Source organism: Aythya ferina, assembly GCF_964211825.1.
Source record: "Aythya ferina genome assembly, chromosome: 7".
Taxonomy (NCBI): domain Eukaryota; kingdom Metazoa; phylum Chordata; class Aves; order Anseriformes; family Anatidae; genus Aythya; species Aythya ferina.
In genome coordinates this window covers 37,296,918-37,303,477 of record NC_140302.1, presented here as the reverse complement: position 1 = coordinate 37,303,477, position 6,560 = coordinate 37,296,918, and positions in this window count along the sequence as shown.

Genomic DNA, 6,560 nt, shown 5'->3' with positions numbered 1-6,560 from the left:
CTTCAGCTGCAGAGACATTAACATAATTTGCAACAGACTGAAATGAATGTCATGTCATCTCCAAAATTGTGCTAGCCTTTACTTTTAGGCTCCCCTGTTTTGCTGGGTAATAAGAGAAGCGTTACACATTTCATTTGATGGAATCACAAGCTCTGTCTTCTTCAGAGAATGCCGGTCTCTGGGAAGACCAGGCTTTGGCACTGTTCTCTTGTCAGGACCTAAGCTGTTGAGTCTTCATAGAGAGAGCTCAGAGTCAGATATTCTCAGGTGGACTCTGAATCACAGCCCTCCTTCCTCCCTAGTGCTGACACAGAGATACTGCACTTCAAGAGCATCAGTACGCGTGGAACAGAGGGAGCTGCCCCCATGCATCACCACGCAATGAGCGCCCTGGCACCAGAGTCGCTCCTACGAGCCTGGGCAGGCCCCTCTGCACACGTAGGAGAGCCTCCCTGGGGCACGGTAAAGTAGAACTGGGGTGCACACAGTCCTTTAATGCTGTTCTATATGTAGATCATATGTAACAAGACTTCTCCACTGTGCCACAGAGATGCAGCTAATGTGGTGTCAGATAAATCCTCATGCAGATTAATTGTTTGATTACAGATTTTAAGGATACTGCCCCCGGCATTATTTTACAGAGTTCAACATAGAAGTGACAAAATCTCAGAGAAAAGCATTCCCCCTGCTCAGCTATTTCTTCAGATTGGTAGGCACCTACATTACTTAAGTTTCATCTGCATTTGACATCAACTAAGTCTAGAAGGAAGTTTTTTTTTTCATTTTTCTAAAGAGATGTTGAAAGATACAAAAGAAGTCATTACTTTCTATTAGTTCCTAATATTCCAGTAAATGAAAATAGATGAATGATTTCTACAAGTGTCTTATTAGAATATCAACACATGCTCTTGATTTCTTAGTGAAAAGTTGATTAACTTAAATGGATAAGCAGAAAGGGAGCAGACACATAAATGAAAGGAAACAAAGAAAAGGAAAAAAAGTTAGAAGTCATTAACAATTTGAAGAGCTGAATTGTTCAGACAGTTCCAGAAATAAATTCCTCCCTCTCTCACAGGAGAAAGCAGAGTTAGGCAAGAGAAGCCATTATACTATACAGAAAACTAAACAGAACACCCCTTTCAGGCTGTAAAAGGGGAAAACAAAATAAGCAATTGAACTACCACACAGCTACCTCACCAGCTCGAGGGAAGGAGTTTAGTTGGGAAGAAGGCAGGCACTTTTATCACTCTGTAGGGTTTGAACACCTGCTGGTAAAATGCATGTAATCCATCTGCACTACAGCCTGCACCTGTGGAACCAGCAGGAGACCTGCACTGGCAATGAGATGTGTAACCCTTTTTCTACCAGTCTGAACGAGATCTTAGTTTTAAGGCTTCATCACCGCTGGTGGTGCCTGCTCCCGCTTAATGCAGGCCTCTGCAGGTGATCCTAACAGGAGAACATTATTAGTTAACTGGAGTGACTTTAAAGGACTTTGAAACAGCTGGATTGGTGATTACTGTTAGCATCTTTAAAACCAAAATTGGTACTATTTACAGAAATGCTAATGATGAGAAAATGTATGAAATTTCCCCTCTATGTAATGTTTATTGAAAGAATTATGTGTTCTTTCAGGGAATCTTTTCAGAATAAACATAGCTTTTTTCTCAGTAGGCTTTCTTGGTGAGGAAGCCCTGTGAACGTTAAGAATCATAGTAATAGACCATTCATCATCTTAAACACATTGCAGTTCTCGCCACTATAATCAGTAGGGGCTTTTAATAGGAGTGTAATGTCAGCGTATGTTGGCCCCTTGTGTCTATGCCTCAATTCTTATAATATTTGCCTCTTTTTCAGTTTCATGAAAATTGGTAGCGTTTTTGTTTCAAAATGTTCATCAGCTCACTGAGAACAGATAACCGTAAAGAATCTAACGATACTTCAGGCGTTTCTATTTTTATTTACAATGGTTTTATTCAGGATAAATTCACTGATACTAGGGAAGTTGATCCTGATTTGAACTGTGGAAAGAAGGAAACAATCACAGCTCCGTGCATCCAGCAAAAAGACAGAAAGGGAGCTGTAACTTAGAGCTACCAGTAGAGAATAACATAAAGAGGTAAACTGCAGGATCCATGCAGCTAATTGAGGTGTGAGATTAAGAAACAAAAAATAAAATATTATCTTCAGTTTGCCTCATGCTAATTTTGGCACAATGTAAAATATGCAGCTCACAGTGCTTGGAAATGAGAACAATCAGTCACCCCAAAGGATACTCATTCACTTCCAGAGCTCAAGCATTTGAGAATAATTGGATGATGATTTTTGATACAAATCCTTTGACTAAAAGTATAATCCTGGAATTTCATAAGGGGTTTGTTTGGCCTGGCCTAGAGCAGAACAGGTATCACATTTCCCAGCTAAATGAATGCATATAGGCTTTTCCTGGTGCACGTCTGTGAGCTTTTGACGAGACACAACAAAGGTGGTACTGAATGTATGCAAACCTGATGAGTTGGGCTCAGCAGGTGCAATTCCATGGAGCAGGAATGGTTTCGTGGCTGGTGAAGTGCAAGAATATTCTAACCTCTGAAATCAGTGATAAAAAAAGGGAATATGCAGAAGTTAACACAAATTTGAGAAGACAAACTCTTCCAGAGCAGTTGCTCTCCTTTTGCAAGATCTGGCATTAGCCAGCAACCTTCAAGGGGGCTGGGTGTGCTTTGTACACGCTGCTGAACATTGCTGGCTGCAGCGGTTCTGGGCTGCTTAAGGTTTCTCTCCTGCTTTCTCCAGGAAGAACAGAGCCTGGAGAAGTCCCAGCTCTCCCTTCTTCTCTCATTTAAGAAAATCATCAGATCTGTGGCATGTTAATGGGTTCCAAGGACAAAGAGACATGCATAAAGTATCCTCAAAACTTTCACTCATTAAATGCCTGTTGCTGAGTAAAATATAAAACAAAAAGAATAGAAAACAGGAAGAGGAAAAATTAAGAAAGAAGTAATTTCAAAACATTCTTGGTGATTTCAAGAACAGTCTGTTCCTAATAACCCTTTGTCACCCAGGCTGCACATTTTTCCTCTTAGAGGTACAGTTAGAATTATATTCAAAGATGTCTTGTGGAATAACTGATGGTAAAAGTTAGCTTTTTATTAAAGTTCCTCATTTCAGAAACGAAGTGAATTTCTGTTTCCCTGGAGACCAGGATACGTAGAAGGCAGACTTTTCTCTGTTTCCCTTCCCTATATTGGACCACTACGGAGCAGTTTATGTGTTTTACCTTTTTCCTCTGTAGGATTAGTATCCATTACTGAATACACATTTTCATAAGATTAGTGTAATGGTGTCGCTGTGGTTGGCAGTCTGCTGATACTCCTGTTTTGAAGTGCAGTTGTTTGCTGAGGGGACAAATGTCTTTCCCTGTGTGTTACTCCGCTGGTGTTGAATAGTGGTATTAGACACGTGTGCCCAGAACAGAAAGGGAGCCCTGTTCTCAGGTTTTACAGACAGAAAATGAATACAATTCTGCTGCAGAAATAATGAAGAGCTGGATGTTTGAACCTCCAAGACACTTGCTCTGCAGGTAAGAGCAAACACTGTTGTCTGAGAGGGAGCAGAAGGACTACATTTGGCTTTTGTGGCACTAATTTTGCTCCATCGTGAATAATGTGCACAGGCAACCATGATCCAGCATTCTCTGTTCATGAATAGGGAAACTGATCCGAGACAGTGAGCATCTGATCCTTCCCTCCATTTCTTTTGGTACAGAGGAGGAGACAACAATAGAGCACTGTCTGAATTATTCAGGAGTACAAGGAGAGTTGGAGTTCTAAACAAATTGAATTTATTTTCAGTGGTGTTAAAATACTGAAAATGGAAAGCATTATGGAACCCCATTTATGTTAAATATTTGTGAACTAAACATGGATCTCACTCTTCTTCCCATTGAGGTGAACAGCAGTGGCAGTGGTGCTCAAAGGCAGGACCACCACTACACGACTCAGGCCGTGTAACGAGCACCCTGTCAATGTCGGCACGTGGCGCTTTCCTTCCATGAATTCTCCCAAGTCAGTGTTCATATGTCTCTCATTTCCCCTCCAACACAGTCTCCGTTTCATCATTCAGATGTCCTGAGCTATGACTTAAGATCAGAAGCAAAAATGCTGTTTCTGAAACTGGGACGTGACGAGTGATTTAGACAAAACATTACCAGCCACAGCCAAATGCCATTGCTAGTGGCCCAGATTCTCTGCCATGTTGTGAAGGCTGAAGGAACTTTTCTAAGCTCTTTTTCTCTTACCTGTTTTATGATCTTTAATGGGCACATTTCAAATGATGCCAGCATGGCCCAACAGTCTCCGAATACCAGGCTGGGTATTTGGAACGAGAATATCCTCTCCCAAACCAAAGCAGAGGGCAAAGTTCCAATGAACGTGCACATGAGCAGAGCTGCCCGATTCACATCACAATAAACCTCACCCCGTTTTCTGTTCAAGATAACTTTCTCCCTGACAATTTCAGTATTATCATTTAGTTAAAAACAGGGCTTAGGATTTGGACCTGGGCATCCGCTACAGGCAGAGCCCCAATGAGAAGCCAGTGGCCCTTCTGGCGGAGCAATGAGCATGGCACTCAGTTCCTGGCAGCAGTCAGTGCTGCGCCTGCTGTTTTGCTGTGAATAGAGAAAAACCTCCATAATTCTGGGTGGTGTTACACGTCTGCTGCTTGTTCCTTTAAAAAACACCACTAACATCCTGATTTTCTTGGCTATGCAATGGGTGGGCCTCGTGAACAGGCAGATCTCATTGTGAGGATGAAAACTAGATGGTAATTTTCTTGGGTTTCCCAGTGTTTGTTGGGACATATATGCGTGCCTGTGGCTGGGTTCCTAGAAAGCAGGAGTCAGCAAGAGGACCTGATTTTAAGTAGCCCGTATTCCTATACAGAGCTTTGAGCAGCACTAATTCACCTGTGCTCTGAACAGCACCGAAACCAACCTTAACAAACAATAAAACCAATTAAAAAAAATCCTTGCTGCACCTTCTTTGGTTTCTTAGGTAAAGAAATTGAGAAATCTGGTGGAAGGAAACTTTCCCCCAGAATTTGAACAACCAACTCTGTATTTACCACTCTTTCATCCTATAGTAGTAAATCCTGCAAACTTCTCAGAAAAAGTCTGTGATTCTGGGCCGTGGTTTGATTGTCCAAGCCTTAGTGGAGAAAGAGAGAAGTGACGACTGGCTGGCAGACAGACTGAGGCCATTGCATGGCAGTCTTCAGACTTTTCCTACAGAATGTAACAGAAAGAGAAAAGAGGGAGTGAAAGCTGATGGCTCAGACATCTGCAATATATTGAAAAACAAAATGATCCCTAGACAAAGCAAAAATTGCCATCTGGTATTGAGGTGTTCCATCTCTTTATTTGAGAGCTATTCTTTCTGATTTCTCAAATAAATATAATTTAAGAACTATTCTCTGCCTTTGGAAAACTGTTCTTAAATTACACCCTTCAGTTGTAATCCTCTTACACCTTCCAGGCTCTGCAAATAATGACTAACTCTTAGCAAATCTCCTATAAAGAGTGCATTAACTAACCTATCCATTTCAAAGCATGCCGCAGAAGAAAACAGCACACATGTTAAATTAAGAGTTGCAAAGCATCGCCTCCGAAATTCTGGAAGTACTGCTGTGATAACAGACACCACGTAATGGCCGAAGAGCTGCCACTTGGCTGGACGTGTCTGATGTGTTTTGTGACCACCAGGAATTGTTTCTGAGCAGCGTGTTGAATTGGATGTTCCAGGAGACATTTCTGTCCAACAGCCCATGAAGGCATGGCATCACGAGTGTGTTACGGCCCCATGTCCTGCAAAGCCTGTGAAAGCTTGAGAAAAAAAGTGTTTTCCTGAGGAGCTCTGCAGCAGCCGAGCTGTATCGCGACAGAAGGGCAGGAGATGTCCAGAGCTGGTGATCTGGAGGCGTTGGTTCTGTAGGCAGCGCGGCTCGCCCATCACAGAGCGCTGCTCGGAACAAAACTGCAGCAAGAGGCTGGGCCAGAGCTCGTCCTCCTCGTGCACAGGGCTTCGTGCGGCAGGACAGAACAGCTGCACGCTGCGGTGTGTGTGTGCTGCCAAACGCTTTGTGGCGGTGCGAGCGGGCCACGCATCCCTCCTGGTTGCTCGTGTGTTCCTAAGCGTGACAGAGGTCCTCGGGGTCGCTGCTGGGGGAGCACAGCCCCTGAGTGCCTGCCTCTTGTAGGACCGGGGCGAGTCGGTGAGGCTGAGCAGTGACAGCGAGGGCCGGTGGGTGAGGGCTGGGCAGGGAGCGGCGGCTGCGGGCTGCGGGCTGCGGGCTGTGCGCTAGGGCCGGGGCCGGGAGCGGGGCCGGGGCCGGTCCCCGCGGCCGCCGGGGGCGCTGCGCCCCGTCCGTGCCCGCCCCGTCCCGTCCCGCCCCGCCGCCGCCCCCGCCCCCCGGCCCCGCTCCGCCCGGCGCGGCCCCGCTGCCGCCTCCCTCCGCCGCGCTGCGGCAGCGCCGCGGGCAGGAGCAGCGGGCGCGGCGCG